Source organism: Lutra lutra, chromosome 8 (genome assembly GCF_902655055.1).
Source record: "Lutra lutra chromosome 8, mLutLut1.2, whole genome shotgun sequence".
Lineage (NCBI taxonomy): Eukaryota > Metazoa > Chordata > Mammalia > Carnivora > Mustelidae > Lutra > Lutra lutra.
Window position 1 is genome coordinate 29,408,779 of NC_062285.1, and position 12,704 is coordinate 29,421,482.

Consider the following 12,704-nt stretch of genomic DNA (forward strand, 5'->3'; position numbering starts at 1 on the left):
GTATGAAGCCAGATTAGCTTCCTAAAGTTAAACCAAAACAAGATGCTGCAATAAATTGAATGCAGAAGCAGTTAGGAGAATTGAGCTTTCTGTTAAGCCAGGTTTTAAAGAGACCTGCCAATGTGTAAAGCAATACCACTCTTCTTGCTTACTTTTTTTGTCTGGAAAAGATATTTGTTTTTGTATAAAATGTGCTATTTGTGTTTGCATATAATGAATGAGTTTTTATTGATGTCTAAAAACAATTGACAAATACTTTGAAGTTTTCTCATTTTTAATTTTGAACATGATCAATATGGATAGTTGTAAACCATGTCAAGAAAAGCTTTTAGAAATACTCAGTAGGGCAAACATTCCCCATGGGGTGTTAACCTTCACACTTCCAAGTTGCATTGCCTGTCCTCTTGTGTGGCCATTTGGGATGTCAGAACCCAATACTCTGCCATGTGGCCTCATCTGAGTCCAGAAGGAGCAGGAGCAGGTGGAAACTCTGGGCATGTGGTTTGCCTGTTCACGTAGTGGCAGCAAGAGAGAGCCTTACTGTTCTAGGTGCAGGACTATGTTGGGCCCTGATGGTGGAACTACACACTGGGGTAGAACAGGAAGCTGAGGGTGTGACAGGCGGCTGGAGCCAGGGGAGCTGGGAAGGCATATATTGGTGTGTCTGATACAAGTATATCTTGGTCATCTTTTCATGGCAGTACATATAGGCCTACTCATTCTTCGAAACAGACATACAGCTTTATATTATAAGGATATAACTTTTTAAACCAGTTCCCATCGTCAGGCATTTTGGTTGTTTCCAACTTTTGATTTATAAATGATGCTGAAATGAGCAGCTGATGAAATAAACATTGAAAAAAATGAACAAGATAATTGCTGTAGTGATTAGTGCTTTGTAAACAGTCACCAGAATATAAGCCTCATATATGTAAGGATTTTTTTAAAGATTTTATTTATTTGAGTGTGTGTGTATGTGTGTGTGTGTGTGTGAGAGAGAGAGAGAGAGCATGGGTGGGGGGAGGAGTAGGGGGCAGGAGAGGGAGAGAGAGTCTCAAGCAGAGCCTGAGCTGAGTGTGAGCCTTATATGGGGCTTGATCCCATGATCCTGAGATCATGACCTGAGCTGAAATGAAGAGTTGGACACTTAACTGACTGAGCCACCCAGGCACTCCAGGAGTAAGGATTTTAGCGTGTTTTTTTCACCATTCTATCCCCAGCAGTTAGAATAGGGCCTGTCATATAGTAGGTGCTCAAGAAGTATTTGTGAAAAGTTCAGAACAAGATAAGATAATGATTGGAAGCAGCACTCAGGAAACACCTGCATTTAAGCAGGGACCTGAGTGAGGAGAGAGAGCCAGACTTGGGAAGGATAGGGGTTTCCAGGAGTTTTCAGGCAGAGGGAAGAGGCTGTGCAAAGGCTGAGATATGGAAACCTCTTGGCATATTTGAAAAACAGAAAGGTTCATGTGCTGGAGGGTTGTGAGCAAGGGGAGAGTGTCAGAGATGAGGTTGGAGAAGAGGGTCATACGCTTAAAAATGGTTAAAATGGAAAATTTTATGTTAGGTATAATTTACCCCAATTCTAGATGTGTTTTCAATAAAAGTTTGTAGAGGGGCATGACTGGTTGTCCCATCAGTACCCCTCCTTCTTCCTGACGGTATCTGCTTTCTCCTCTCTCCTTCCTAGCAGATTACCACTTAGTGTACGTTTCCACTCCCTCTCTTAACAGCTGGAAGCTCTAGGAGAAAATGACCCAGCCCCTCCTTTGGTGATAAGGCAGAGAGGTTCCTAATATGCAGCCAGAGACCTGGGGTTTCTGAGACCCTTTTCAGGGGTCTGTGAGTTTCTCTCTTTTCTGGCTACATATCTGAATGAGGCTAGATTTTTTTTTTTTAAATACTTACTTCTACCAACAGATTCCAACAGATTGAATGAATGCAAAAGCATGTATGAGAATCCAGCTGTCTTAACACTAAGCCAAATAGTAAGGTATTTGCAAAAATGGAAAGCAAGGCCACTGTTCTCATTCAGTGCTTTTGCTACGGCTAACAACAGAACTTCCATATGATCCAGCAATTCCTCTTCTGGATATAACACCCCCAAAAACAAAATCAGTATCTTGAAGAGATATGTGCCATCCCCTGTTCACTGCAGCATTATTCACAAGAGCCAAGACATGGAATCAACCTAAGTTTTTGTCAACGAATGAACTGATAAAGAAATTGTGGTATGTACATTCAATGGAAGATTCTCCAGCCTTAAAAAAAAAAAAAAAAAAAAAAGGAAACTTTGCCATTTGTGACAACATGGATGAACCTGGAGCACATTATGCCAAGTGAAATAAGTCAGACAAAAAACTGCATGATCTCACTTCTATGTTGACTCTTAAAAAAAGTCAAATACATAGAAGCAGAGAGTCGAAAGGTGGTTTCCAGGGGCTAGAGTGGCGGAAATGGGAGATGTTGGCCAAAGGGTACAAAGTTGCAGTTATGTAGGATGAGTAAGTCTAGATCTAACGTACAACATGACTACAGTTGAAAATACTGTATTGAATACTGGAAATTTGTTGAGAAAACAGGTTTCAGGTGCTCTCATCGCACACACGGTAACTATGTGAGGACTAGTAATGAGTGTGATTGTAGTAAGCACTTACATGTATATCAAATCATCATGCTGTACACCTTAAATACACACACTTTTTATTTTAAAAATGCTTTTGCTTTGGAAAATATAGCTATGTTAACTTATGTTAACATTCAGTGGGTTTATTGTTGTTTTTAAATTAATAATTATTTAGAAATTTTAGTAATAGATACAACCCATAATAATAAAAGCCCTTTGAAATCCTTAATTTTTAAGTACCTGAGTTGGTCCCAAGATAAAAAATGTTTGAGAACCACTGACCTGGGGAGTAATGTCATTCCCTTTGCTGGGGATTGGTGTGGGAAGGTTTCCTGGACCCCAGAAATGTCCAGTGAGAACAGAGAAGTCTACTGGGAAGCTTCCAGGAAAAGTTTTTCTAGTCCTAGAAGTGAGCCCCAGAAAGCCATTCTCTTCTTCCCCTGGATGTTGATGTGTCTGGATGTGATGCCTGGGTCTGCCGTGGCCACCTTCCTACCAGCTTGAGGAGAAACACACCACCAAAGATGGCAGTGATGTTTCCAAATTTCATGATTACAGTAATTCAACAAACATCTTTCTACATAATATATCTTTGTTTGAGTATTATGGTGGAATTCTTAGAATTGGAGGTGCTGGATATCATTAAAATATACACATTTGAAATTTTAATATCGATTGTTGGTAAGTGGTCTTCCCCTGAGTTTTTACCAATAAAAATGTCTACCAATATTTATTTAACAAGAACTTATATGAAGTTTACTATGTGCTAGGCAACTGTTCTAAGGTCTTTACAAATATTAACTCACTAATAGTATATGCGAATGCATATTTCTCCATACTTCTGCTAAATTATTATTTATTCCTCCTTATCTGAGAAGCAGGAAATATCTCACAATTTCAAGTTGCATATCTTTGCAACTTGCAATTAGTATGGTTGAACATTTTTAAAAATGTTATCTTTAAATGATCTATTCATGTCCTTGGTCCAATTTCCTTCTGGGTTTCATCTCTCTTTTTCTTATTAATTTCTAAGAGCTCTCTGTATATTAGGGATAATTGCCCTTCAATGTCATATGTGTGACATATAAAATTCAATAATCACTCATTCACAATTCCAGCATCTACGAAGCTCTTAAGTTTCTTGTCAATTTGGTGCAAACTCACTTGATAACAAAATGTGACCTCAGCTGACATAAGACTATTTTAGCTTTTATATATTCCACTTAATTGAAACAGTGGTACATTTTGCTGAAGAAAAAAACTGATTCTAAGGCACAGGCCTAGACCTCACTGGTGGTGACATTTTTGTACTATGTATTACCTTTTCTAAGTTTGGTAAAACTCAAAATTCCATGAAACAGTTGTCCCCAGAGATTTCAAGTTAAAAGATTAGGCAGTTTATTTACACACATAACATTTGAGGGTTTTTTAGTGCCTGGGAGGTCTTCCACTGGATAAGGTCTGCATGCTGTTGGATATAGGAGTTAAAATTCAAGACAAAGATCAGGGTTAGAGAAGGAGATTTTGGATTTATCAGCATATGGATGATGATTGCATTAGAATCATGAGAGCACATGTCAGAAACCATGCTTTGCCAGAAAAGCAATGGGGGCATCTGTGTTTAAGGGTTGAATGAAGAAGCAAGCAGGAATTGGACAGAGCAGAGGTGCGATCATTCTGGAATGTGACCAACAACGGTGACCATGTAAGACAGTGCAGTTTCTTTCCTCACTTCGTAGTCTCAGTGGAGTTATTGTTGGGTGTCAGAGTGAACTTAGCCTTTTGGAGACTGTGGGGTGGGGGGGGGATGGGGCAGGAAGGGCTCGTGGTTGCCTCTGTGTCCAGGCTCAGCGATCTGGCCTCAACTTTCCTAACAACCCAGTATCGTTCCATCATCAGTCTTCTTAAGAAGGGTTACACAGGCTTCCTCTCCCATAAATGTTCTGTGAAAGGGTCTGCAGCACTTTCCCAGCCCCATTAGCTCCCTGTGGGCCCCATTCTCTATGGCTCAGACCTTAACATGAGCGAGCTATTGCGATAGTGGCCGTGGGAAGATGTTGGTCCTTGACACTAATACTGGGCCAGAGAGACCAGAAGGAGGTCCCATTTCTTCCTGTTTTTTCTTTCAGATAGATCTTGTCATCAACCTTGGCAGGAGCAGTTAGAAAATACTTGCTGATGGGGTGCCACTTTCAAAGACAGGACAGCTGGAACCTTCTAACCTGCCCGCCGCACATCAGTCTGTAAACCAGTTATGTCTTTTGGAAGAAAATTCCGTTTTTCCTTTTCAGTTGAATGTTCTCAGCCTTCAAATGTGTGCCTTTTGTTCATTCTAATTCGCCTACATCTGCATAAAACAAAAGTTCATTTTCAGAGCAGTGTGGAGAGGGACTATGCACAATTCCAGTTATTGTATAGAAAAGCTGTGTGCCTAACTTTTTATTCAGTGAGAAAATAATATATCCAAGATGTTAATGTGGGTGTTTTCTGTAGCTCATACTGGTGATGTCTTGTCTCTCTCTCTCAAGAAACAATGGGCATTTATTTGGGATTGCTTAGATTTAGTTACATTACTTTTTTTTTTTTTCAAATGGCTCCCAACTGTTAAGTGGGTGAAAAAAATGAATTAATTTCTTGAATATTTTAAATAGTTGTCATCTAATCTTACCTACAGTGGAAACATTTGAAAGTTTATAATGTTAACTTTATTTTATGAAGCTAATATAAAATGAGCAATACTAAATAGATATTTTGGTATAGAACACGACACAATTCCAATCCTGAGCTAATTTTTACATACATTTTCTTTAAAAAGCACTTCTCTTCTAACACCACTGAATCGTACACCTAAAAATGATTTAAATGGTAAATTTTATGTACGTTTTACAATTAAAAAAAACTCCTAAATTTTTAAAATTTGGAAGCATTTATTTAATAAGGAAGTACTTTCAATAAATGTTTACTTCCATTTGAGAGAACTTGTGGATTTGTTTTTGTAGATATAGTCCATGATTATGAAGGCTTAATTTGAAATAAACCCTTCACATGTGAGATATGTATATATCTATTTATACTTGTATATATAATATATTTATTTGAACTCAGAGAAACATCTTAAAAATATGGAATGCTTCATGAATTTGCATGTAATCTCTGTGCAGGGGGTCATGTTAATCTTCTGTGTATTGTTCCAATTTTTAGTATATGTGCTGCTGAAGCAGGCACCCGATGTTATATTCATAAGTCTAGAAAAAGTTACTTGGGATCAAAGAATGTTAGAGCAATAAGAGATAGAAGAGTCACCTTTGAGGTTTTCAAATGACAACTCATTGTTCTACAAATGAGCAAGTTAAATTCTTTTAGGTCAGAATTCTGGTTCTGAGTGGTTAAGCCACTCAGAATACCAAGCTGAGCCCTGAAAAGTCAAACATGCTCTAGAAAACTTGTTTCAAAAAGCAGTAGTTCCCCCACCCCCAAATCAAAATAAAACTAAAAAGCAGTCCCTGCCCCACCTTTCTTGTTTTCCACTCTCCAGAAGCAGCCACTTTCATTTTTTTCATCTCCAAATCCCTGCTTCTTGATAATTCAATTCATGGTTAAGCATTATCAATTGTTACTATGGAAGATGAGGCATGAACCCTCTTCATCACCACACACACACACACACACACACCCTAACCCTCTTCCTCTCAGTAAGGTAAGACTTTTTGTTTTCTATTTCTTTCTTATGGTCCCTTGGTTTTGTTTTGTTTTGTTTTGTTAAGATTTTATTTATTTATTTGACAGAGAGAGAGAGAGAATCACAAGTAGGCAGAGAGGCAGGCAGAGGGGGGCGGGAAGCAGGCTCCCTGCCGAGCAGAAAGCCTGATGTGGGGCTCAATCCCAGGATCCTGAGATGACCTAAACCGAAGGCAGAGGCTTAACCCACTGAGCCACTCAGGTGCCCCTTTTTGTTCATTTTTTAGTGGAGATAAACTTTTTTTACTATTTCAAAACCTGAGAATATTAGTGGTAGCTCTTTAAAATGTTCTCTTCTCCCTTCATAGACCCACTTTCTCCCTATTATTTTTAAATTTTTTTTAAAATTCTTTCACTTTAAAGGCTTTCCTCGAATGCTGATGATCCATGGTCATCTGCACATATTTAAGATGGGGACACAAAGAAGCTGAATGGAAGCAATTGGTTCATATAAGTAGGATTTGTTGACTGACATTTCTAAAACTGCTTCCTTGCGTATCCCCAGTATCAGCTGTCAAATTTTTCACAGAAGAATCTTATCTTCTGGATGGGGACCATAAGCCTGGCAGCTGGCATTCAGGTAGCCAAGTGAGGGGAAAAGGGCTGAAGTTCTATTTTTTTTTTTTTTAAGATTTTATTTATTTATCTGACAGAGAGGAGAGAGAGCACAGCAGGGGGGTGGGAGCAGCAGGTAGAGGGAGAGGGAGAAGCATCTCTGAGCAAGGAGCCCAATGCGGGGCTCGATCCCGGGACCCTGGGATCATGACCTGAGCCGGTGGCAGACGCTTAAGGACTGAGCCACTCAGTTGCCCAGTTCTAAATATTCTGATTATAAACTTTCATATTACTTTCTGTATCAGTCATGGTCCAAAGGGATTAAGTATAAATGGGTACAGACAACTTTAAAGAACACTCTAGGGCTAAGGGAGAGTACCCAAAAAAGAAACACACTTAGAAGGCCTCCCTGCACCCCTATGTCTGGGATTCAGATCTCATTGGTGGTGTGATTGCAGCCCACTGGATGGTGAAGTTTGCTAGGCTTCCCAGGCGAGCAGGAACCATCCCTCTGGACTGCAGTCAGGACAGGGCTGGCAAGCAGGGAACCATGACTGGGATTGAGAAGAACCATGTATCACTGGGATATAAGAGGGGTGAGCCTAGAACAATCCTACTCAGTAGGCTAGGTGAGTAGGAAATGCCTCTCTATGAGGCTGAAGGGTAGGTTCACAGAGGGTGTCAGGGCTTTGGAAGCCCATCCAGCAGCCAGAGGCAGTCATGTGGTCAGGGCTGCAAGCTCTCTTAGAGACTGTGCACCCTGCGGCTACGAGCCACTGGATGTCTCCACCCAAAACCACAACAAACACACCACTAACAACTGGGTGGTATTAACAAGGAAAAGCAAGCTAAGGCATGCCAGCTAAGAATGGAGAAAAGGAGAAACGGGGGCAGGGTACAGCTCAATATTGTAGTGTAGCCAGTTGTATTAGTTTGCTACGGCTGCCATAGTTAAGGTCCCACAGCCTGACTTCATAGAAATTTATGGTCTCACAACTGAGGAGTCTGGAAGTTCAAAATCAGGGTGTTGACAGAGTCGATTCCATCTGAGGGCCGAGGGAAGGATCTGTGCCAGGCCTTTCCTTGGGTTGTAAATGACTGTGTTCTTCCTGTGTCTCTTCACACCATCTTCCCTCTGTGTCAGATTAGTCTTTTACACGGACCCCAGACATATCGGATTAGAGACACTTTGGTGACCTTTAACTTGATTACCTCTGAAAAGACCCCATCATCCAAGTAAGGTCACATTCTAAGGTACTACGGGGTTGGGCCTTTAACATAGAAATTGGGTGAATTAAGGGTGAATATGGGGATTAGAGGCAATAATTTAATACCTGGCATGCTCCTTACTCCTTCTCAGCAGGTCACTTTACCCTCAACTCTTCCTGGTGTTTCCTAGTATAGAGACCCTCCATTTCACCCCTTCTAAATGAACACACAGGCTTGTGTAGGGAGGTTGGAGAGGCAGTTGCCAAACTGTGTAGTACTGAAGGCCCCATCTGGGGATCAAACTGAAAGTCCTAAATACTTTCAACTAATGCTATATTCAGGCTCCTTCCGCTGGTACCTGGTATCATATTCATGAACATCTGGGAGTTCCATGGGGGGATATTGGGTTGCTTCTTGGCATTCTCCACTGTTGGCTTAGGAGTCAGGTTTTTGGGGTCTGCTAAGTTTTGCTTTCCAGCTTCTAGAATGTTATTGCTGTCATCTCCATACCTTGTGGCTTTATAAATTATTAAATAAGGCTTTTATATCAGAATAATTTTAGATTTATGAAGTTATAAGGGTAATAGAAGGGATTCCCTTATACCCTTTACCCAGTTTCTCCTAATGTTAACATCTTACATCAGCAGTGCATCAGAACTAAGAAATTAACTGGTATGTTACTTATTCACCAGGTTTCCCACTGATGTCTTTTTGTTCCAGGATCTTGTCTTAGGATACCACACTGCTTTTAATTGTCAAGTCTCCTTAGTCTCCTGTAATTTGTGACAGTTTGTCTTTCCTTGCTTTTCATGACCATGGCGCTTTGGAAGAGTACTGGTTAGCATTTTGTAGAATGATCTTCTAACTGGTTTGTGTGGTGTTCTTTTCACAATTAGACTGGGGTTAGGAGTTTTGGGGGACAATAACACTGGTGAAGTGCCCTCCTCACATATGAGGAGTACAAGATACCCACATGTATCATTGGCAATCACTTGGTTAAGGTAAAAAGTTCAACAGTGGCTCTCTTCTATAGGGTAGGACTGATACCTGTCATAGAACTAGATTCACTGGTAGCAATGGAGGGGATGAAATTCTCCCCACCTTCTCCAGTATAAATGCCAGGTGGTGGTGCCTACCATAAGACAGATATAATTATCATACTGTGCAACAGGGGGGCTGGCCTGGCAGCCAAAGAGATGGCCTCACAGAGAATTATAGATATGACTAATAGAATACAGTATGTGTAGGGCAACATATATGGTCAGTTTTTACCATCAGAATATTAATGATGGAAGATGACAGGGAAGCTGAGGGTAGTTGCCCTCATAAAGTCACAATCCCTTCCCCAGTTAGCCAAGCTAGTTTTCTAACTCAGAACACACAAATAAAAGGTTGAGAACCCAGCCAGAAGGACCTGGCAACAACACAGCATGCACAGACTAAAACACTTGCCTATCTGGTGCCAAAAGGAATTAAGGCCATTTATTCAGAACTGTACAATGGAGAAAGGGGAATACCCACATATTTTGAGGGAGGGCTATCAGACACAGGTAGGAGTTGATATTGACCCAGAAATCTGAAGCATCATCGTGGTGGGAGGGAGGGGTTCATATATAGGAACAGTAATAACTCAATAATAATAAGTAATAATAGGCACAGTAATAATAACTTAAAAATAGTAAGTATTGGCCAAGTTATAAATGTATATATAAGTGCTCATATTATAACAGCATAAGCTCATGGATTGGAAGAATATTGTTAAAATGTCTAGCTACCAAAAGCAATCTACAAATGTAATGTGATCCCTATCAAAATACTAACAGCATTTTTCAGAGTTAGAAACAATTCTATAATTTGTATGGATCCACAAAAGACCTAGAATAGCCAAAGCAATCTTGAAAAAGAAAAACAAAACTGGAGATATCACAATTCCAGACCTCAAATTATATTACAAAGCTGTAATGATCAAAACAGTATGGCACTAGCATAGACCTACAGATCAATGGAACAGAACAGAAAACCCAGAAATAAATCCATAATTATGTGGTCAGTTAATCTTCAAAAAGGAGGAAAGAATATGCAATTGGAAAAAGACTGTCTCTTTAACAGTGTTACAAAAACTGGACACTTTTTTTCACCACACACAAAAATAAACCGAAAAATGGATTAAGGGAGGAGCAATGGCAGAGGAGTAGGAGACCTAAATTTCATGGGGTCCCAGGAATTCAGCTTGATAGTTATCAAACCATTCTGAACACCTACAAACTCAACAGGAGATCAAAGAGGAGAGCAGCAAGTCTAGGAACAGAAAATCGACCAGTTTCTGGAAGGTAGGACAGGCAGAGAAGTGAATCCAAGGCGATATACAGGAAGAGAGACTGCGGGGATAGGGGCTGGCTCCCAGCAAGTGGCAGAGCAGCAGAGTCACAAATTCGGAACTTTTAGAAATCTGCTCCACTAAGGGACTTCACTCCAGAGGCTAAGCAGAAGTGGGGTGGGGGGAGGGAAGCCCTCACAGGGACAGTTGTGGCTCAGGACTCTAAGGGTCACAGGAAGACTGGGGATGCCTGAGTGTGACAGAGCTCCCAGGTATCAGAGAGGGGAAGCCGGCTGCAGAGATGGAGCTGAGGAGTGAGCTCTTAGCTCGGGGTTGCCATAAACTGTGATCCCCGGCACTGTCATGCCACTACTCTTCAAGCAGGGACCCCACAACTGGCAGATATAGGGAAGCTCACCTTCCTTCCCCGGGAGTAGCTGCCCAGGAGCACACTGCAGAAATGGGATGGGTTTGAAGACTCCAAACAAGGCTGTGCACCAGAGATAGAAATGCTCCATCACAGGCCAGATGAGCAGAGTGCAGCCAGAGACCAGGAAGATGGGAAGGACTGACTGCTTTCTCTGAGGACTCACTGAAGTGTTGGGCCCCTGAGCTCTCAGGTCCTCTATGGCCAGAGATGGGAGGCTACCATCTTCATTCTCATCCTCCAAAGGTATACGGAAAGTGATCAGGGAACAAAAGCTACCAAGAGCAAAACTGAGCAGATTAATTAGCCTGGCCCCTGGCAAGAGCAGTGCAATTCAGCCTTGGGCAAGGACGTGTGAGAATCACTGTAACAGGCCCATCGCTCAGAAGTCAACAAGAACATCCAGCCAAGACCAAGTTCACTGATCAATGAGAATTGCAAAACTTCAGAGCAAGGAGAATACAGCACATAGAATTCATGGCTTTTTTCCCCATGATTTTTCAGTTTTTCAAAGTTAAATTAAAAAAAAAATTATTCTATTTTTTAATTTTTCCTCTTTCCTATTTTAACCTTTTTAAACTATTTTATCTTATGAATACCTTTTAAAAAAATCTTTTAAAATTTTCATTGTTGTAATCATATTCTATCCCTTCATTGTATTTAATCTTATTTTTTATATACATTTAAGTTTTTCTTTCTTTAAAATTTTGGGATATAGTTTCTTCTAACAGATCAAAATATACCCTAAATCTAGTGTATGGCTTTGTTCCAGTCTCTAGCCTGATCTTTTTTTTTTCCAAACAACTTATCAATTCCTTTTTAAAAGTCTTTTTAATTTTCCTTTTTACAGTTATATTACATCCCTCCATCATGTTTACCCTTGTGTGTGTGTGTGTGTGTGTGTATATAACCATATATATATATATATATATGTTTTTTTTTCTTTAAAATTTTGGGAGGCTGTTTTTTTTTTTTTTTTTTTTTAAGATTTTATTTATTTATTTGACAGACAGAGACCACAAGTAGGCAGAGAGGCAGGCAGAAAGAGAGAGAAGGAAGCAGTGTCCCTGCTGAGCAGAGAGCCCGATGCGGGGCTTGATCCCAGGACCCTGGGATCATGACCTGAGCCAAAGGCAGAGGCTCAACCCACTGAGCCACCCAGGTGCCCCAGGAGGCAGTTTCTTTTAACAGACCAAAATACACCCAAAACCAAGTGTGTGGCTCTGTTCTATTCAACAGTCTAATATATATATATATATACACACACACACACACACACACACACACATATATATGTATATATATACACACACATATATATATGTGGGGTATATAAATATACACACATATATGTATATATGTGTGTATATATATATTCCCTTCCCCCTTTCTTCACCTGGTTTCAGGTCTCTTCTGATTTGGTTAAGGTATATTTTTCAGGGGTTGTTACTACCTTTTTAGTATTTTGTTCTCTCATCATCTGTTCTTCTCTGGCTAAAATTATAAGGTAGAAAAACTCACCTCAAAAAAAAAAAAAAAAAAACAAGAGCAGTACCAATGACTAGGGACCTAATCAATACGGACATTAGTAAGATGTCAGAACTAGAGTTCAGAATAGTAATTATAAAGATGCTAGCTGGGCTTGAAAAAACCATAGAAGATACTAGAGAATCTGTTTCTGGAAGAATAAAATCCCTTTCTGAAGAAATGAAAGAACTACAATATAACCAAATTGAAATAAAAAAAGCTATTAATGAGGTGCAACTAAAAATGCGAGGCTCTTACTGCTAGGATAAATGAGGCAGAAGAGATAATTAGTAATATAGAAGACC

The 12,704-nt window shown here is 40.1% G+C and overlaps 1 non-coding gene across 1 annotated transcript; it reads right to left on the bottom strand.

Moving 5' to 3' along the window:
• Positions 1-5,742: 5,742 nt before the first annotated feature.
• LOC125108090 (U6 spliceosomal RNA) lies at positions 5,743-5,851 on the bottom strand. Its single transcript, XR_007129777.1, has one exon. It is a non-coding gene; the product is annotated as a U6 spliceosomal RNA (small nuclear RNA).
• Positions 5,852-12,704: the final 6,853 nt, after the last annotated feature.